The sequence below is a fragment of the Hemitrygon akajei genome, chromosome 22 (assembly GCF_048418815.1).
Source record: "Hemitrygon akajei chromosome 22, sHemAka1.3, whole genome shotgun sequence".
NCBI lineage: Eukaryota > Metazoa > Chordata > Chondrichthyes > Myliobatiformes > Dasyatidae > Hemitrygon > Hemitrygon akajei.
This window is the reverse complement of record NC_133145.1, coordinates 48009118-48031532: the sequence shown is the minus strand read 5'-3', so window position 1 is coordinate 48031532 and position 22415 is coordinate 48009118. Positions and strand designations below refer to the sequence as shown.

General features: G+C 41.8%; 1 protein-coding gene across 2 annotated transcripts in view; it reads left to right on the top strand.

Annotated features, from left to right (window-relative positions):
• The first annotated feature begins 300 nt into the window (after positions 1–300).
• Positions 301–22415, top strand: part of LOC140714715 (transmembrane channel-like protein 6) — a 98846-nt gene continuing 76731 nt past the window's right edge. For both annotated transcript variants that reach the window (XM_073026213.1, XM_073026212.1), the window contains exon 1: positions 301–405. The gene's annotated coding sequence lies outside the window, so the exon portion shown is untranslated. The remainder of the gene's footprint in view (positions 406–22415) is intronic.

Genomic DNA, 22415 nt, shown 5'->3' with positions numbered 1-22415 from the left:
GCCCGAAACGTCGACAGTGCTTCTCCTTATAGATGCTGCCTGGCCTGCTGTGTCCCACCAGCATTTTGTGTGTTGTTGTTTGAATTTCCAGCATCTGCAGATTTCCTCGTGTTTGCTCTGCAAATACTGATGCAGGGTCGCCGCCTTAAATGTCGACCATCCCTCTGCGTCCACAGATACTGCCCGGTCAACGGAGTTTCCCCCAGTCCAGCGAAACGTTGACTCAAAACGCAGGGACTACATTTCCCAGAGGCCTGTGCGGTCCAGCTGCAGAGCGCCCCCTAGCGGAATGTAGGTGCGGCCAACTCGGAGCGGACACAGTGCAACAAAGTAGCAGCAACAACAATCAACGTTCCAGGGGGAGATACGAAAGATTCCCCAGGTGGAGATCGCTCAACCCAACAGGTAGAAACAACCGACTAAAGTTTCTGTTTGTACTAAAAGAGTTGGTGAGGGGACCTTGTGCGGCTCTTGTCGGGTTAACAACGTGAAAGCAGTCCTTAACCTCGTCTCGAAGGTTTGGCTGGGCTCCACTTAGCTTTTTCGAGGCTTTTTACTACCGGCCTTGCCCCTCATTTGTTCGCGTTTAAGCGGGGCGCAACTACCCAAGGATTCCTCTTTGCTGATTCTTAACAAAATTTCTCTTCGAAACTCAGCCAAGCGGCACACCTGGCAGAACTCCCTGAACTCTCTGCGACCGAACATTGTAATGCTGCCACTTTAAAGTGTGCTTTTTAATTGGGAAATTATATATGAAAAATTGGAAACTTTAAATTTGGACCTTGGCATCAAAATTGAGGAGGACAATGATTAGAAACGATAAACTTTTTAAATTATTACAGAAAATAAAATATATTTAAAATTTATGTCAATTGAGATTGACAGCTGTGTTGGTTTAGCTAAAATCCACAAATAGTTGAAACTATCCATTGAGTGAGATCAGGCCCTCTGCCGATACACAAGCTGGCTTGGTACCCGTGGGGTTCAAACAAGTTAGCAGTGTACTTTGCGGAGCGACTTGACCACAAAGGTAGTTAACGTCCTGCCAGCGACCCGTGGTGTGGGAAGCGATACTTCATATGAGCCAAGTGTCGGTTTTTATCGTCACATCTCTGGCAGATATCTGTGGTATATTTGCTTTCAGCGAGAATATTGTTACCAATCATTTCCCTTCTGTTGTACAAACTCGAGAGATTGTATGCAAAGTTTTGAAAAACAAATAAGCCTTTGGAACAGAAGGTACAGCGTGTCCGTGCGAATATATACGGTAGTATAAACAATGAATGCTGAAGTAAACTGCTCTGAAGTTGAGAGGGAACTAGATAAGCAAAATGCTATTTTCCTGTTCATTATGACCTTTAAACTAATATGCTGTTCCTAGAACTGACTGGTTGTGGTAAACTATGCTATAAAATAATTGCTTTCATGGTTGAAGTAGAATCCGTAATTTTTTCCCCCTCACCCTTCCTTCTTTAATTCCTCACGCTGGCTTCTACTCACTGCCTCTGGTCTTTTTTTCCCTTCCTCCCCTGGTCCGCTCTCCGCTCCAGTCCTTTACCTTTCCCGCCCATCTGGCCTCACCTGTCACCGTCTAGCACGTCGTCCTTCCCTCCCCCCGTCTTTTTTTAAATTCTGGCGTCTTCCCCCTTCCTTTCCAGTCTTGAAGAAGCATCGACTGTTTATTCATTTCCATAGATGCTGCCAGACTTAGATGTCCAGCATCTGCTGAATCTTTTGTGTTATCAGTAATCCTTATTAAGTTTGACTTTTGTTACTTTGCGCTTGGCATGAAAAACGCTTTTGAGTCAATAATTCTGACATTCTTGGATTATGTGGACTGTCTGCAATAGTTCTTAAATCAGTTTAAAGCATGCTACTTTACAAAAAATGGGAATGTAACTTATACTTTCTACTGACTAAACACATTTCTTTATGTGGTGTAATTATTCTTTAGTTTTGTGCCATTATGCATTGACTGAAAGCCCAGAACCACTTGTCACATTTTAATTCACAGGATTATTGTTGCAAAGGGGGCCATTCAACTCAGTGTGTGCGCACCCGTGGCCGTTCGGCCCATTGTGTCTGGACTTCTTCAAAAAGCAAATGAGCTTGTGCTAGGATGAAAATTTGTTAAGGAAGTAATAACAGTGCATTTGGAAAACCGTAATCCAGTGGAACTGAGTCAGCGCAGCTTTGTGAAGGAGAAATTGTATCTGACAAGGTTATTAGTGTTTATATTCTGAGGAAGTATTGGCTAGATGGGAATCAGATGCACTTGCATCAATGAAGGTTAAGTCACAGTGTAACAGCCTGTGGTGATGAGGTCATATGTTGGCATGGAAAGAAGATTGGCTATTGGGGGGGGATAAGGGAATCATTATAAGACTATTTAATGACCAAAGGGTGACTGCAGAGTTAAGTGCTGGGTCCGCAACTCTTCCCAATAACTGTTAATAACTCCAAGGGTGGAAGTGAAAATGCAAGTGCCAAATTTGTAAGCAACTCAGAACAAAACATCAAGGCAAAGGAGGGTACAGCTTGCAAAGATTGATAAATGCATGGACAAAAAAAGTTGGCAAATTGGCGAATAATGTGGGGAAATGTAAATGTGTCCATTTTGGAAGAAAGGACCGAGTAAACTGAATGAAGGAAGTTGGAAGGGGCAGCAGCACAGGGATTTGGAACATTCAGAAAGCAAGAGCACAACAGAGCAGGCAACAGGGAAAGTTAATGGAATTACAGGCACAAAATTCTGGAGCAACTCAGCAAATGAGGCAGCATCTATGGAGAGAGGAATAAACAATGATGGTTCAGGCTGAGACCTGCAATCAGGACTCCCATACATCCTGATGTGTCTTGGCACAAAATATTGACTGCTTATTCCTCTCCGCAGATGCTGCTTGACCTACTGCTGAATTCCTCCAGCATTTTTGTGTTTTTTTTGCTCTGGATTTCCAGCAACTGTAAAATCTCTTTTATTTCGGCTGAAGGAATATTGGCTGTTATTTCACAGCTGTTGTTGGAATGTAAAAATAAGGAAGTCTTACTGCAGTGGTGAGACCACATCAAGGAGTTTGGACAGTTTTGTTGCCCATGGAAAAAGACAGGGAATTTCAATGGAGACAATTAGGGCATCGAGGGGAAAGGTTGAACAGGTTGGGATCCTTTATCTTCGGGGTTGAGATACTGAGAAGTGATTTTCTTTAAATACAAGATTCTTCAAGAGCTGGATGAATAAATGACAAGAGATGGTTCCTTTCAGGAGAGCATCCCACACCAGAGAGTATGGTCATAGAGCGGGGGGGTGGGGGGGGGGGGTGCGGGGAGGCGGGAGATTCAGACCAGGAAGAAGATGGCTTTCTTTTGTGGAGGGTTAAGGGTTGGCTTGAACTTTCTTGTGCATATTTAAGGATGAAGTAGATAGATTTCCAAACAGTAAGGGAACAGTGAGTTTTGAGGAAAAGCATGAAAATGGACTCAGATTAATGGAGCACAGGAACAAGCCTATTGGCCCATAATGTTGTGGCAAAGCAACCCCAATTAAATATTGAACTGTATTAATCCCTTCTGCCCATGCAGTGTCCATAGCTGAAGAATATAAATGTAGAGAGTAAACTTGACTGAAATACTTGGATCATGAGGGGTTCTACAATGAAGGTTTCCTCGTGTGGAAGAACCAGAACAGGGAGTCACTGTACAAAAATAAAGAACTGACCATGTATGACAGATGAGGCATTTTTTTCCCCTTTCAGAGTGGCAAAATTCTCTTCCTCCATGGAATTAAAGTCTGAATATTTTATAACTGAATTAAGGATGGTTGGATCAGCAAAGATCCAATTGATTTATATACTGTGCGTTTTTCAAAAAAAGGTTTTCCCAATGTCACTGTTAATTCTCTTCCCATTGTTTTGTGTATCTGTGGCTTCTAGTTCTTTATTGCTCCATCAGTACTTTCTGCTGTCCATTCTGCCCAAATCCCTCAATGTTTTATATACTTGCATTAGATCTACCCCCAGCTTTCTCTTTTCCAAAGAAAATGGCCTCAGTTTCTTCAATCTATCCTGGTAAGTGTAGTCTGTCATCCCAGGAGCCATTCTCATTAATCCCTCCTGCATAATCTTCAATGCTTCCTATAATGGAAAAAATAAGAAGTGAACCCCATCTTAGATGAGACTAGTGTTCTATAAAGGTTCAGCAGGACTTCCTGCTTTTATATGTCCGATAATAATGCCCAGAGTTATGCCTTACACTTCCTCAACTTTCAAGGAAGCGTGCACTCATAACTGTAGATTCTTCTGTTCATGCACTACTCTTGGAACAATGTCATTTATTTAATATCAGCCCCAGTTCTTACTACCTCACATGCCTCCATGTTAAGCATGGTTTACAATGTGTCTGCCCATTCCACCAGCTTGGTTACATCATTCTATAGTCTCCCATCATCGTAACCATGGTTAATAATACAGTAGAGTGTGGCTAATTGGGCCATTGGATAATCAGGGCAGCCGTTTCTTTGGGACAACTCTTAAAGAATAAAACCTATTCCAGAAAATAGCCGGGATTCCCTCCATTTATTTGGGACACTTGTCACTTAGTTGGGGAAGGAGACTGTTCCCGAACTGTTTCTACCTAGCATCAGTTGTGCACTTGCGTGACTGTTGGCAAGAGATAAGCAGTAAGACGAATCAGAACAGATTTGCTCACTGTGGTTTCAAGCACTGTCTTGGAGATGGCAGAAACGGCTGGGAGTGAAAATGACCATGATTTTACTACTTCAACAAGTTAGCAACTATGAACGATTTAAAGGTATCAACTATCGTCTTGAATGTTGCAATTAAAATGAAGATTTGGAGGATACAATCATAGAAAGCATTATCTGAAGGCAGCCCTTAGCTAAGTACCCGCACTTATGTTGGTAATTTACAGTCAATCAAAGGAACATGGCTGTGTGAACGGCTGAATTCCTCCATCAATATCTATTTAAGCTGATATACAGTAGTAGTATTGGTACTGTTCTAAATTCTTCTATCTTTCACTTAAGTGCATAATTTGTACTCATTTAAACAATGATTTGCCTTTTAACTATTCTTATGAAACTTTGGCTGATTGGGCCAGCTGCTTAATTGGGTCAAAATGTACAGTAACCAGAACCCACTGTACTGCAAAATTTTGTGTCAGTGTAAATATTATGTCTGGTCTCCCCATTATAGGAAGGATGTAGAGTGTATGGAAAGGGTTCTGAAGAGGTTTACCAAAATTCTTCGTGGTTTGGTGGGCATGTGATGCAAAGAGTGGTGTAATGATGTAACATTTGGATTGTTTTCTCTGAAGTGGTGGAGGCCGAGGGGAGAATTGATAGCGGCTTGTAAAATGATGAGAGGCATATATATAGAGCCGGTAACCAGCATCTTTTCCCTAGGGTCAAAATGATTGATTGATTCATTGATTCTATTATGGTTATTATTTTATTATGGATTGATTGAATATGCTCGCAAGAAAATAAATCATGTACCTACTTTGATATGTGACTATATGTCTTTGATAATAAATTTACTTTGAACATGGAGCTCTAACTACCCCACATCACTGTCCCTTAACTGTAACTTGACGCCTAATCCCCACCTCCCTAAAACCATTCCCATGAATGCAAACAACAACTAAATCTGAGCCACAGTCTTAATGGAAACCACAGCTTGGCACCATCTTGACCTCTGCAACGGGGAATTATAACTCTTTGTTTCACAGCAAACCTCCAGGAGAGAGAGGAAGTAAAAGAATCTCACTCTCGTGGCACAATGTAATATACTTGAATTGAATGAAATTAAATTGACTTTATTTCTTACATCCTTCACATACATGAGGAGTAAAAATCTTTACGTTACGTCTCCGTCTAAATGTGCAATCTATAGTAATTTGTAATAAATAGTATGTACAACGGGACTGTCAATATAGCATAGAAATACAACTATATCAGTGTGAATTAACCAGTCTGATGGTCTGGTGGAAGAAGCTGTCCCGGAGCCTGTTGGTCCTGGCTTTTATGCTGTGGTACTGTTTCCTGGATGGTAGCAGCTGGAACAGTTTGTGGTTGGGGTGACTCGGGTCCCCAATGATCCTTTGGGTCCTTTTTATGCGCCTGTCTCTGTAAATAGAAGATAGAACATAGAAATCTACAGCACATTTCAGGCCCTTCAGCCCACAATGTTGTGCTGGCCATGTAACCTACTCTAGAAGCTGTCTAGAATTTCCCTAGTGCATAGCCCTCTATTTTTTTTAAGCTATCTAAGAGGCTCTTAAAAGACCCTATTGTATCCACTTCCACCATCACCACTGGCAGTGCATTCCACGCACCCACCACTCTCTGTGTGGAAAAACTTACTCCTGACATCCCATTGGATGTGCTGGATAGTGGGAAGTTCACATCTACAGATGTGCTGGGCTGTCCACACCACTCTCTGCAGAGTCCTGCGAGTGAGGGAAGTACAGTTCCCTTACCAGGCAGTGATGCAGCCAGTCAGGATGCTCTCAGTTGTGCCCCTGTAGAGAGTCCCTAGAATCTGGGGGCCCATACCAAACTTCTTCAACCATCTGAGGTGACAGAGGTGCTGTTGTGCTTTTTTCACCATACCCAGTATGTATAGACCACGTGAGATTCTTCAACATAAAGATAACAATAAACAATTAACTACAGTTTCAAATGGTATAGTCACCTGCTGAAATTTAACATCAGGAATGTAGTCAGGTAAATTTACAGAATTAAATATTTATAGTGGCAGCACATTCCAACTATCCAAAGCCCTTTGGATATTCAGTGCTGGTAATTTCTTGCAGGGTGACAGTGTCTGGGGGTCGATGTTCTTGTTGCCATTTTTTTTTGTATTGGGGGGCTGGTGGGTTTGCTCTTCCTCTCTGAGCTGACTTCCATGGCTTTCTTTGTTTCGTGGCTATCTGGAGAAGAAGAATCTTGGAGTTGTACATACTTTGATAGTAATTGAACTTTTGGTGTCTGTTCCAAATGCCCTTGTACAAACCCCAGACCCCCAAAATATATAGATGGTCCATGAATATTCAACCAACCAGAAGGTTAAGTTGCAAAACAGCTCTTGAAATTTGCCTTAAGAGGCAGGGATCCACCTTAAAGAATGAGTCACAGCCAGTACAATAAACGGATCTATTATATTCCCCTGTGTAGCTTCAATGAATCGGACAATCCCTCACTCAAATATTGGGTTCACTAGACACAAAGTATCCATTGAATATTAAATTGTGAACAAGTTTTATCTCCTGAAAAACAAACACAAAATGTTAGAGTAACCCAGCAGGTCAGGCAACATCTATGAAGAGAAATGAAGTATGTGGATTAGTGAGTGGCACGGCTCAAAGGGTCGAAAGGGCATATTTCGAGCTGAATCTCAATAAGTAAACAAACCAACAGTCAACATTTCAGGCCAAGACTCTTGGTCAGTTCTGGAAGGAAAGTGGGGAAGAAACCAGAGGTTGGGGCAGAGGGAGGGTGGGAAAGGAGAGCAAGCTGGCAAGTGATAGATGAAGCCAGCTAAGGTGGAAGGTAGGTGGGTGAGGGAAAGGGAGTGAGGTCAGAAGCTGGGAGGTGGTAGGAGGAAGAGTTAAAGGGCTGAAGAAGAAATCTGATAGGAGAAAAGAGTTCCCCGAAGACTGATTCTCATAGGGTTTAATTATAAATATGGTTTAACTAATTTCAAAATCTGGAATGATTCCCGACAACTGGCTAATAGTTGCTCGGTCTAAGTTAACAGATGTGCAATTGCGCATTCTGTCAATATGTTCATAATTATAGTGGCATTATAGAAAAATAAATATACACACTCACGGAAAAGTATGCACTTTATTCAAGGAGAAGCTTCAATTCCGAAATAAGCAACATCAGGATTATTGGTTCTTGAAGTCTGTGCTGCTGGCTCTCTTGACATGTTGTTGGTAAACAGCTTGTGGATTGTAGTAATTCAGGTTATAGAGACAGTAAAAAACAATATTGCTTCTTTTTGGTTTGGCAATATATGACTGCGTTATTTATGTGTTTCATTGTACTCTAGGAATACGCACCATTTATTGTTTTTAAAAATAAATTCTCATTGCAACTATAATCATTAAAGGGATGACAATAACAGGTTCTAAAAAGTTCAAAATAAATTTTAGTTTCGAAGTATGTACTGTATATGCCACCATATATGCTGCCCGTTGTTTGCCATTTGATAAACTATTAAAATGCCTGCTGCAGAAGACTGCCCTCATGAGACAAGTTACTCAGGGTTGTGACAGATTTGTTCTGTCATTCAGTTTCCACTCCTCCGCGGTGGCTTAAATAACACTTAGGTTTGGACAGGCTTTGAATTTGCCTTCTGCTTTGGAGGAAGGAATAATGATAAGAGGAGTAATGCATTTGGGGGGGAAAAAATGACCAAAAGAAATGGTGTCTGTGTGTAGCACCCAGAAGTAAATCATCTTTTTGTATAACCAATAAATTGTATTCACCACTTGTGCTGGCAGCTCATTCCACACTATCACCACCCTCTGAGCGGAGAAGCTGCCCCTCATGTTCCCCTTAAACTTCTCATCTTTCTCCCTTAACCCATGCCCTCTAGTTGTAGTCACACCCAAACTCGGAGGGAAAACACCTGCTGTCCTCGCTGTCCACTACATCCCTAATCTTGCCATCATTGTAAGTTTGTTGATCTGTTATTCACTGACTAAACATTTAGACTGATGCTGTGTCTGCAAGCCAATTTTGAAAATATATTCATTAATACAGATGGTGTGGTCTGACTCTTCTGTCTATGAGTATTTGCAGTGTTTGGATTAATACACATAGTCTGTCATCTAACTGTAAGTAATGATTCCAATGATCCTCTATATCCTTGTATGTAATGACTTGGTAAGCCAAGTTTGAAGGTCACTGTCCTCAACAGCTGGAATTTCCTTGCTATTTTTTTCTGTAAATTGTCATATTTTCCCCACTTTCATTTTATCCAATTTGCTTTCTGTCCAGAAAGTGGATGGTGAGTTTTAATAAAACATTTGCTATTTTTAGCCAATCCTAAGCAACATGCACAAAATGCTAGACTGGGAAGGGCCATGGCCCAAAGTATTGACTGTTTATTAGTCTCCATAGATGCTCCATGACTTGCTGAGTTCCTCCAGCGTTTTGCATGTTTTGCTTTGGATTACAATAAGGCATAAAAGCAGAATTAGGCCGTTAGGCCTATTGATCCTGCTCTGCCATTCCATCATAGCTGATCTATTATCCCTCTCAACCCCATTCTCCTGCTTTCTCCCATAATCTTTGACATCCTTACTAAGCAGGACCTATCAACCTCCATTTTAAATATACCCAATGACTTGGCCTTCTTGGCAATGAATTCCACGCATTCAGCACCCTCTGGTTAAAGGAAGTCCTCCTCTTCTGTGTTCTAAAAGGGCTTCCTTGTATTCTGAGGCTATAACCTCTGGTCCTAGGCTCTCCCACTATAGGAATCATCCTCTCCATGTCCACTCAGTCTAGACCTTTCAATATTCAATAGGCTTCAATAAATCCACCTTATTCTTTACAACTCCAGCGAGTAGAGGCCCAGAACCATCAAATGGTCCTCATGCATAAACCCTTTCATTCCTGAAGCTTCTCGCATCTGCAGAATCTCTTGTGTTTATTATTTTAGACAACTATTCTTTGTTGGTGGGACCATTGGAATTCAAAGTCAAAACAAGGACAGGCCCAATCTGGCCTCTAGCCTCCAATGGACTGTTAGATTTGCAGACATTGGGCCGTGAACTTCTCCAATGGATTCCCAGACGCAGGGCTGCCGCCATTGGTCTCCAGGTTGTGATCTTTGGTATCAACCTTAGGACTCACCGAGAATGACGAATGAGAGCCCCGAACTACAAGCTTCGAACTCCAGTCTTGCCAATTCACATACCTAGGGTGGTCATCGGCCCTTGTACTTCCTGCCCACATGAAATTCTGATCTCGGAGCGGGCTGACCTGGGAGGCCACCAGCCCTCATCCTCGCTGATCTGCCAGCCCAACACCCAACCACAGACGTCCTTCATCACACGTCTACGTCACTGGACTGCAAGCATGGAGCAGAGGCTCCGATCTGACCTCTAATTGCCCCATGTTCCTGTCCTTAAACACAAACCTGACCCCTAACTCTTTTCTCTGTCCCCAAAACCATCCCTACAGAGCAACTGAGTCTAAACCACGACCTCGACAGAAATCGCAGCTCACCACCACCTTGACTGGAAGTGTCCTCAATGCTGAAACCCTCCTGTGATTCCATACGTCTTTTATAAAGTTATCACTCATTTATAAATCCATTTAAAAATCAGATCATGACTTAACTCCAGCTGGTATTTACTAACTCATGCATCTTAGTTTCTGCTGGATTCGCCTTGAACATTTAGCAGTTACTGTATAATATTCAATATTATTGAAATCGCAAGTTATGTTCCCTGTTGAATGAAATCAGAAGTTCAGTTTATGAGAAACTTCATGAGCATTATCAAACAGGAACTGGCATTTAACCCAAGAGGTCTGTGCTTACTGTGGTCCCAATTTAAAATGCAAGTCTGTCTGCACATAGTCTCTATCCTTAAATTCCCTGCCTGTGTATGTGCCTGTGTAAATGTCTCTAAATGTTTCTGTTGTATCTCCCTCCCCGACATGATTGCTGCTCCCTCTGATCATCAGTAGGGAGAGACTTGTTAGTCTGCACAATTCCAAATAATGCTACTCACTGTGATTCTGCATGAATCAACTTGTTTGATTGTGAGTTTAGGAGGTTAGTTATGTAGAAAAGAACATGGACTAATTTGTGTTGGCTAAATTCTAAGGGCTGAATTGTCCTGATTGTCCATTGTTGTAAGGAGCATTGTCTTAATCACTTTAGGTGATGAAATCATAATTTTAAATCATTTTGGGGGGACATACATTGTTGCTTATTCAGCTAATTCATTCTCTGTCTCAGTCAAATGATGCCTGAGTCAACAGTTGTTGACATCAAGAATGCTTCCGCAGAATTAAAACCCTTTTTGCTTTATTTTATCATCAGAAATGTACAGTTCTTCCTCAGATTGGAAGGCTGACTTGTGATCTGTTCCCTGTTCCATGTGATGCTGCTTTTGAGCTAATTTGTTGAGTCCGACTTTTTGTGAACTCACAGGCCATGCTGATCTGGTCTAGGGCTAAATCTTTTTTTTGTGCAGTTCCCCAGAGCTCTTAATTACTCTATTTCAAAAGTGTATCTCCCTTTTAAATACCTCCTTGGCCTCCACAACCCTTTAGAATAGCTAATACTGGAGATTCACCACCCCCTGCCAGAAAAAGATCCCTAGTGTGAAATGACTATCATGCCCATGTTCATTTCAACATTAACCTCATCATGCCTCACATGTTTCAATCGGAACATCCCTCATTCTTCTAAATTCCAAATCCAGACCCACTTTACAGCAGCTTATAGGAGATCAGGCTTCTCTTCCTAAGAATTAGCCTAATGAATTTCTTTTGGACTGCCTCCAATGGCAGCATATTTGAAACTGTGCGACATAGTCCAGATATGGCCCCAGCAACAACTTGAATAATTGCAATAACACTTCACATTTCTATACTCCAGCTCCTTTGCAATTTGTGCCACTAACAAATTTGTCAAAAGCAATTTGCCTTTGACTTGGTTTGATTAGATTAAGCATTTCTGAATGACTGAAGTGTCGTAAGAATGGAAGTGCAATGCCTTCATAAACATTCATGGGCTTTTTTTATGTCGTGCTGCGCAGTTTACATAATGTTAGAGTAAATATTCTTAACTCTGTCAAGATGTGTCAAAGCTCTTGACAGCCAGTGAAGGACTTCCAATAGATAGTTGCTGTTGGAACTTAAGAAGTGTGGCAGCTAATTAAAAAAACAAGCTCCAAGTTCAAATTCAAATTTTTTTGTCATTGAACCATATACATGTATACCACCAAATGAAACATGGTTCCTCCAGACCAAGGTGCGTAACACAGCACATATAACTCACACACAACACAAAGTAATATTACCAGAAATAAATTAACAAATATATTCCAGATGATTGACATTCAGCAAAAGGTACAGTACATTTACGACACGGGGAGCCTAGACAGAGTGGAGTGGATGTTTCTTCTACCTGGGGAGTCTAGGAACGGAGGGCACGGCTTCAGAATAGAGGGACGTCCTTTTAAACCAAAAATAAGGAAAAATTTCTTTAGCCAGGGAGCGATGAATCCATGGAATTCATTGCCACAGACAGTTGTGGAGGCCAAGTCATTGGGTATATTTAAAGCGGGGGTTGATAGTTTCTTAGTTACTAAGGGCCTCATCGGTCAAGGAGAGAAAGCAGGAGAATGGAGTTGAGAGGGATATTGAAAAAAAAATCAGCATTGAATGAATTGCAGAGCAGACTCGATGGGACAAAAAGCCAAATTCTGCTCCTATGTCTTATGGTCTTATAACTATTGCCTAGGAGACTGGTAGCTTTCTACTCTGTTTTTAAATAATGAGTCAGGTGCCTGTTCCACTTGCTGTTGAACTTGGTCGTACACTCCTCATTCATTCCAATTAGCTACAGTTATATTATTGTGAAATCTTCCTGCAGCAGGATAACTATAGGTCAGTTCGCAAGTTCAAAGACAAAATAAATGTATTATCAAAGTACATGTGCTGCATGTTACTGTATACTACCTTGAGCATCATTCTTGCAAGCATTTACAGGAAAATAAAGATACATAACAGAATTTATCAAGACATCAAAGATACCAACATTGTTTAATGTCATTTCCAGGTCACAAGTGTAAAAGAGAACGAAATAATTGTCGCTCAAGATCTGGTGAAGCACAAAAAAATAAGATAAAGAACAGAATAATTTAAAAAAATGTAAAAATAAATATGTAAGATAGTTCATACAGATAGACCTCCTCTCTGTAGGCTGCTTGATCATTGTTGGGGATGAGCCCTACCATTGTCGTGTCATCAGCGAACTTGACAGTGTGATCACTTGGGTGTTTGGCCATCCAGGCATGTGTGAGCAGAGTGTAGGAGCAATGGCCTCAGCGGCCACCTCTGGGGGGAGGGGGGGCATCCGTGTTGAGGGGAGGGAGGGAGTAGCTGTGCATTCTGACTACCTGAGGTCTTGTTGGTTAGGAAGTCCAACGCCAGTTACGCAGTTGTGCATTTAGACGGAGGTGTAGGAGTTTGTTCACCGAGGTCTGAGGGACAATAGTGTTGAATGAGAAAGTGAAATCCAGAAACTGCATTCTGACATTAGTGTCCTTGTTTGCTAAGTGTGTCAGGGTCAGGTCATAGAGTCATTCGCCAGTAAGCATATTGTGGCAGGAATGGAGTTTATGTGCCATTACCAGCCATTCAAAGCACTTGGAAAATAAGGATGAGGTACTTTAAAACCCCGTTAATAATATCATTATACTGGTGTTCCCCGTTTCTCAAATGTTCTCCACTGGTTCTCCATTGCCTGTTATGTCTTGGTCTAGAAAAAAATTAGGGTAGTTAAGAAAGCCTATGGGATGCTAGGCTTCGTTAACAGGAGGATTGAGTTCAAGAGTAGAGAGGTCATGTTGCAAATCTACAAATCTCTGGTGAGACCGCACTTAGAGTATTGTGTTCAATTCTGGTCACCTCATTATAGGAAGGATGTGGAAGCTATGGAGAGGGTGCAGAGGAGATTTACCAGGATGTTGCTTGGATTGGAGAACAAGTCATATGAAGCAAGGTTAGCAGAGCTGGGACTTTACTCTTTGGAGCATAGAAGAATGAGAGGGGACTTGATAGAGGTCTACAAGATTATGAGAGGCATAGATAGGGTGGAAAGTCAGTCCCTGTTTCCCAGGGCACCAATAGCAAACACCAGAGGGCATATGTACAAAATTAAGGGAGGGAAGTTTAGAGGAGACATCAGGGGTAAGTTTTTTTACACAGAGGGTTGTGAGTGCCTGGAATGACTTGCCAGGGATGGTGGTGGAGGCTAAAACATTAGGGGTATTTAAGAGCCTCTTGGACAGGCACATGGATGAAAGAAAAATGGAGGGTTATGGGATAGTGTGGGTTTAGTACTTTTTTAAAGGATTATATGGGTCGGCACAACATGGAGGGCTGAAGGGCCTGTACTGTGCTGTAGTGTTCTATGGTTCGCTTTATGACACCTTGCTGTTATGAAAGACCTACATTAGTTAACTGTTTTCACTAACAGAAGGTGTTTTCACTGTACGGTAAAAGGCAGTGTGTGCGCCGAGCAGCCAAGCTCCTCCCCCAGAACTGCATTCTAGCCGCCATTGAGCCTGTGAGCACTAGTGATCATTAGTGATGAGCTCTAAGGTATCGAAAAAGCCTAAAAGAGCGCGTAAGGGTGTTACACTTAGCGTACAACTAGACATAATAAAGCGTTTGATCGTGGTGAACGAAGTAGGGCTATAGTGAGTTTGGCTGAGGGTTTGTGGAAGTTGACGAAGATGATGTTGAAGAGGTTTTGGCATCCCATGACCAAGAACTGACAGATGAAGAGCTGATAAAGAGGAAAGGATAACAATCGAACCCGAGCGCCGTAGCGAACGGCCGGAAAGTGAGGTCGTCCAGGAACTGAACATGAAGCAAGTGCATGAGATTTTCGCTGCGATTGACAACGCTGCCATGATTGCAGAAAAGTATGACTTTAATTTTGAAAAGGTACGTAGGTTTAGCGCATATTTGCAGGATGGTTTGAGTGCTTACAAAGAATTGTATGATAGGAAAATGCGCAAGGCTAAGCAGTCAAGCATACTGTTGTTTTTCAAGCCTTCCACGTCAGCCACAACAGACGACGAACCTGGACCTTCAACATCGAGGCAGGCAGACATAGAAAAAGGTGACCTGCCTATCCTGATGGAAACAGACGACGATGAGATGACACCCCAGTCTCCTCTACCTCCCACCACCCCAACCTCCGATGACTCAGCCTAACACACCATCATCAGTGTGCCCGCTGTCTTCCCGATTCCAGTAAGTGAAACTACACTGGATGTACATTATTTCTACTTTATATAGGCTGTGTATTTTTATGTGTTACTTGGTAGCTTCATAGCTTAAAGGTTACTGGAAAGAGTGCTTCTGCCGGGAGCGCTTTGCGCTGTGTGTTTCTGCCGCGAGTTGTGGCAGGAGCGCTTGCGTGAGATTTTCGCTGCGGTGGACAGTGCTGCATTAATTGCGGAAAAGTAATCCTACATTATATAGGCTGTGTATTTATCAGATCATTCCTGCTTTTACTATATGTTACTGTTATTTTAGGTTTTATGTGTTATTTGGCATGATTTGGTAGGTTCTTTTTTGGGTCTGAGTACACTCACAAATTTTTCCCATATAAATAAATGGTAATTGCTTCTTCACTTTACGACATTCCGGCTTACGAACCATTTCATAGGAACGCTGTACCTTCGAACAGCGGGGGGAAACCTGTATACACTTTGAACCTAGTCATTTAATTTTACACAACCTCCCGCAATCTGCATTGGAGAAGAATAAACTATACACGTTAAGAGTCTTGATTCTGCTTGCTCACAAAATGATAACTGTTAACTGGCTTAAATCTCACCCACCCACTTTGGAACAATGGTTACAGAGACTGAAAGAGGTGAACTGTGTGGAAAATATCACTGCAAGTTTAAAACTGAAAATGGACTCTTACTTGGAGAGATGGAACGCTGTTATAGTGTACCTGGCACAGTGAAAGGCCTATACAGGGGCCTTGTAAAATGTAGGACTTGAGTTGATTTACTGAGGACTGTGATTTTATTTAAAATAGCTGTAAATCTACAACGAGGGGTGATGTAAGGTAAGTAGATCATGTGTGTGTTTGTGTTTGTATGTAGTTGTACGTACATGCTCTTTGTGTTTTCTTTCCCTTGCTCCTACTCTCTTCTACCCCGGTATTGTTAATATAGATATTTACCATTCGGACTGATAGCCAATGCTTGTTTGCAGATAGGTGTTTGTTCAATGAACCTCAAAAAAAGAAAAAGCAAACTGTGGCAAATAAATAACACTGAGAATATGAGTTGTAGGACCCTTGAAAGTGAGTCTGTAGGTTGTACAATCAGTTCAAAGCTGAGGTGAGTGAAGTTCTCCATGCTGATTCAACAGCGTGATGGTTGTAGGGTAATAGCTGTTCCTGAACCTGGTGGTGTAGGACCTAAGGCTCCAGTACCTCCTGCCTGATGGTAGTAGTGAGAACAGAGCATGGGCTGGATGGTGGTGGACCTTGCTAATGGACGCTGCTTTCTTGTGGCAGTGATCCACGTAAATGTGCTCTATAGTGGGGAGGGCTTTGCCTGTAGGTTTTACTTATTAAGGTGGTTTACTTGAGACTGTGTCCTTCTTTAAACACGTCCTCAATGCAAGAGGATCTGCTGAGAATGTGAAACTCTTGCATATCCGTGGTGCTTGATTTGTACCAGCTCCATTGAAAACATCAGTGCACTGTTCAGGATTAAAGCAACCAGCCGATATAAAAGAGAACCATTCAGCACTGGTAGGGAGCCGACCTTTGTAGATTTCAAGGCATTTGTGATGTTGAACTTTGAAATCTCAGAATGAAATTAATTCCAACATTCAGAAGGTCAAGCAGCAGCTGTGGAAAGAGAAATGATCGGTATTTTGAGCCTGCAACCCTTCATTAAAAATCAATAAAATAGCTTTATACTGTCATAAGCATCCGCCTGGGTGCCGTTATATATTCTTGAACTAAAAGCAGGAGCTCCGATCATGCTACCCGGTGAATTTGGATACATCAATTTTATGCGATGGTACAGTGACCCAGGTTCAATTCCCACCACCGCCTGTAAGGAGTTTGTGACAGCATGGGTTTCCTCAGGGTGCTCTGGTTTTCTCCCAAAGACATACTGGTTGGAAGGTTAATTGGTCAGTGTAAATTGTCCTGTGAGTAGGCTAGGATTGAATCTGGGGATTGCTGGGCTGCATGGCTTGAAGGGTGGGAAGGGCCTTTTCTGCATTGTATCTCAATAAATAATATTACTATTGCATGTAACCAAAGTTCCAGTAATGACCACTATTGTTGTTGTCGTCGTTCCTTTTTGCGCCATTTCCATACCATTTGACAGTATTTTACGAGGCCGAGTTGCTAGCTCAACACTCAACCCAGCGCGGATGAAAAGCGTGCAGGGATCCAGTCGGATTTGAACTTGGGACCATTTACCTCAAAGTCCAGTGCTGATGCCTCTCCATTACTGGCCGGCTGATGACTGCAAATGCAAGTGGGACGATTGTCCTCAGATGGCATTCATCCCATTGAATCTACCTTTTCCACTGAGGTGATTTCAGTTCAGTAAGGCACAAGGACAATCACTACAATACGTTGATCTTTATCTCAAAGCTCATTGTTTCCCCCGTGGTTGGCTATATGCCTGTCGCTCTGGAATTAGGGATAAAATAATTTACATACTTTTCCACCATATTCAAAAGAAAGAAATATAATTTATTCACTGTGCATGAGGTACACACCTACTTAGAAAACTATGCCAAATGTACGTTTTGTATATTATCTGTGTGTTTGTTCTCAAATATAGCTTTAAACTGCAAAAGTTCATTTCAACCCTCTATTCATGGAGTAGATGTGCATTCAATTTCCATTTCAATTTACAAGTGATGTTTTAAAACTTGATTGCATAGATAGAATTGCCAGCATAATAACCAATCAATGCCGGTTATAGCGACAAGTATTAAATAAAAATGTCTTATTTCACCCAATATTTTCCGTTGCAGTTTTGTTTGTTCATGATTTCTGAATGCTTTATTTCAAATTCTTCTAAATTCTACTTAAATACATTAAAAAGAGCATTACTTATCCATATTTATTTAATCCTATTGTCAATTTTCTTTATGTGGATAAAGCACTTATAATGAAATGGTGGTAAGTGAGTACAAGAGTTCGCTGGCCTCTGGGGTCACTGTAGGGTTGGAGGAGCAATACTTCATATTCCGTCTGGATATCCTCAAATCTGATGGCACGAACATCAATTTCTTCAACTTCTGGGAATATGTTTCCCCTCCCCCTTCCCTCCCCTTCATTTTCCCACTCTGGCCTCTTATCTCTTCTCCTCACCTGCCCATCTTCTGTCCCAGTGCCCCTTCTCCTTCCCTTTCTCCCACGATCCTCCATCCTGGCCTATCAGATTCCTTCTTCTCCAGCCCTTTGCCTTTTCTACTCATCACCTCCCAGCTTTACTTCATTCCCTCTCGCCCACCCACCTGGCTTCACCTATCACCTTCTACCTTGCCCTCCTTTCCCTCCCCTCCTTATTCTGGCATCTGCCCCCTTCCTTTCCAGTCCTGAAGAAGGGTCTCTGTCCAAATCATTGACTGTTTATTCATTTCCATAGATGCTGCCGGACCTGCTGAGTTCCTCCAGCATTTTGTGTGTGTGTGTTGCTTTTGTAATGAAATGGATCAATTGGTAGACTTTTTAATGGAACTTCTGTTTGAACTGAAAATCAAATCCGTTATTAATATTAGGTTAAAAATAATTTGCATATAATAGTATTGTACGCATAGAACCTTCTGTCTGCAGAACGTGGAGAATTCTGTTACTAATGTTTATATAGTGTCTAATAATTGGTGAAAATAATTCACCAAATTATTACAACAGCATCTAAATAACATCAAGTCATTATAAAAGAAGTTTTCAATAATTTTTCAAGCTATAGAGAGTGAACATCAGAAAATCTACAGATGCTGGAAATCCAAAGCAACACACACACAAAATGCTGGAGGAACTCAGCGGGTCAGGTAACATCTATGGAAATGAATAAACTGTCTATGTTTTGGGCGAGACCCTTCCTCAGGACTGGAAAGAAAGGGGGAAGACGTCAGGATAAAAAGGTGGGGGGAGGGGAAGTGGGATAGCTAGAAGGTGACAGGTGGATAGGAAGGGCGAAGGGCTGGAAAGGAAGAAATCTGATAGGAGAGGAGAGTGGGCCACAGGAGAAAGGGAAGGAAGAGGGGACCAAGAGGAGCTGACAGGCAGGTGAGAAGAGGTGAGAGGCCAGAGTGGGGAAGAGACGAAGAGGAGAGTTGGGGGGGGGAAGGGTAATTTTTTCTTTACCGATAAGAGAAATCGATATTCATGCCATCAGGTTGGAGGCTACCCAGATGGAATATATTGCTCCTCTACCCTGAGGGTAGCCATGGACCAACTTGTCAGAATGGGAGTGGGAACCGGGATGAAAACGTTTGGCCAGTGGGAAGTTCCGCATTTGGCGCACGGAGCAGAGGTGCTTGACAAAGTGGTCCCCCAATTTACGACGGGTCTCATCAATGTAGAGGAGGCCACATCAGGAGCACCGGACACAATAGACAACCCCTTGCAGATTTGCAGGTGAAGCGTTGCCTCACCTGGAAGGACTTTGGTGCCCTGAATGGAGGTGAGGGAGGAGGTGAAAGGGCAGGTGTAGCACTTCGGCCACTTGCAGGGGTAAGTGCCTGGAGGGAGATTAGTGGGGAAGGATGAATGAACAAGGGAATTATGGAGGGAGTGATCCCTGTGGAAAGTGGAGTAAGGGGATGGAGTTAAAGGATATGTTTATTGGTCGGATCCCTCTGGAAATGGCAGACGTTGTGCAGAAAGTGTTTACAACCTATCCTCGTTATATGCGGGAAATACGTTCCTTGCAGATGACGCATAAAGTGAATAATTATTTAAATGGAGAAAATAGGGATGCGCTCCAGTGAGCTTCCTAAATATATTTTATCTGTAATTTATTCACATTTTCATGCCAACACGACACAAAAGCAGTACAAGGCAACATTTGTATTATATTTCATCAATTTAAGGTAATATTCAATGTAATAAATCATAGAAAGTTAACATACTAGGGTGTACAGTACTCACCAACAGTGGCAGGTGCATTTACTCTGGGAGATGAGTGGTTGTTGTGGTGTCGGGATCACATCAAGCACATCAAGGGGTGAAGGAAGACTCACAGAATGGCAGCAGGAGATGACGCCAGTTTGAAGAATGTGCTGAGGGTTGTTTGCTTGGCAGCATTTTGTTTTTCAGCATAAATTTGCTTGTAGGGAAGAAGGGTTGACGGCAGGGAACAACTGAAATGCTGACTCCGTTCTAAACTTGGGTCCACGTCCATCGCCGTTTGTGCCAAGTGTTCCGACTTCCACCATTCCCTCACCGTTGGTAACCTCCCGGGATTTTCAAAATCGTCTGTTGCTTGCAGCATCTGAGAGATAGTTCGCCGTAAAAAAAATACGCCTTGAATGTGGATCACACCTTGGTCGAGTGGTTGAATCAGCGATGTTGTGTTAGGCGGCAGGAAACACACTGTTATGTTGGGATGAATGCTGTCCAAATGTTTAGGATGGGCTGGTGCATTGTCAAGCAACAAAAGAACTTTAAAGGCAAGATCCTGTTCCCGGCAGTAGCGTCCCAGAGCTGTGTTACCTTCAGCTGATGCCGCGCTGTTTATAATTTCCAACTTTTTTTCAAGTGTTAAAGCGGTTCTCTGCCACTCGGCTAATGGCCCAGGACATGACATCGGACGCTTAGGAGGCATAGTTAAATATTTCAAGCACAAAGTCACTGCACCGCAGGTAAAACCAACAAAAGTTTAAGAGCGCGATGCCTTGTCAAAACCAGTGTGAGACTGGCAGGAGTGAGACTGTGAGGCGTGCGCACGTGACTTGTATTGGCGGGAAAGCAGGGCTCCTCGCATAAATGTGAGTTTTGGACGCATATAAGGGGACGTTGGTAGAAATAGGTTCCTCCCATAACTGAATCCGCATAGACTGAAGACGCATATAACGTGGATAAGGTGTATTTTGATTAGTCAAAATGTAATATTATGCTTTCATTAGATGCTGTTGATCTGCCACTTAACCCACTGAGCTATTCCATCCGATAGTTTTATATTAAGACAATAGATTTTACTACTTTAAAATATTTCAATTATATTCACAGGATCCTGATAACTACCAATATTGTGAATGGATTTTTACAGTTGTACCAAAAGTACAACTTAATCGTTATGCAATAGGGTAAAGGCTTAGAAGTGCAAAACAATGTTCTTTTTAAATTGTTGTTTATAATTTTGTTCAATTACTAAAATCTTCAGATCGTTTATGTGTTTGTTGGGGGACCACATCGATAAGGTTATTTATAAATTTCTGAGAATATTCATGGTTGGTTGCATTGAATTGGATCACTGACAAACCTACTTGAGTTAAAATCTGTTGGAGCTTGTTTCAAATGACTTTTCTGACTGCATATTTGGTTGCTTTTTGTTCAACTACCAGTTTTTTTCCTGTGCAATTGTATTTGCATAATTTTAATTTTGTAACTATAATGTGCAAAATGAGGATCTCTATTGGCCAACATTTCCATTCATTGGCACGGTTTCACTTCAGTTTGACGTCATTAGATGCAGGTGGAAAGTATTGTATTAGTCTGCCTGAGTTGCATTGCAGTCTAGTCAAGGAATGTAGAGCAAATGAACGTGTCCTAACCTTAGCTGGAAAATATTGCCAATACAAGAGAGCAGTTAAATTTTATTAACACTTAAAGTTTTAAGAAAGCTGATTTCCTGGAATTTTTGTGAGCTCTGATCACAATTTTACACATGGGGTAAAGGGCGTGGGCTTGAAAAGATTCCATGTAGATACACATGCTACAGTTTCTGGATCTATTAAAATTACATGAAATCTATCTTAAATAATTCATTAATGAGGATAATTTTCCAGCAAAACTCATTATTGGTCATTGCAAAAAAATGCTAGAAAATAGTAATAAATCCTTCAAAGGCTACTCTATCATGAATTGGTTAACAAAGATAAGGACTCTACACTTGAAGTTCAACAAATGCTTTTATCTGTAAAGTTGTTTCGTACAAAAAAGATCACATGGGCTTTGCACATGTAGTGGTGATGAAGCTTTCCAAGAACTTTGTTAACTTTTCATCCCAAGAAATAGGTTTAATTTTTGCAGGATGCTTTGCTCCCCATATATAATGTTCAGGATGTGGTCTGTCACCCATGAACTTGCTGCCTTAATGAAGGTCAGTGTTTATGATTACCAAAAGTATCCTCTTCACCAGAGATACAGATTTTTTTTCCCTCATGTCTTTTTTGTTTGATTTCCGCACTTTGCTGGGCGTGGATGCTGTTAATTAAAGTACCATTTCCTTCAGAGTTGAGAATATTTTGCCCTTGTCACGTACCTTCATGATACAAAGGGATGGCTTTCAGCCTGGCGGTAGAAGCCCTGAATTTCGGCCAGAAGGCTGTCAAGCACATAATTTAGGCTGAAGCTTCAATGCTGTGCAGTAACACTGATTAATCTGGCAATCAGTTCAGAAATCTT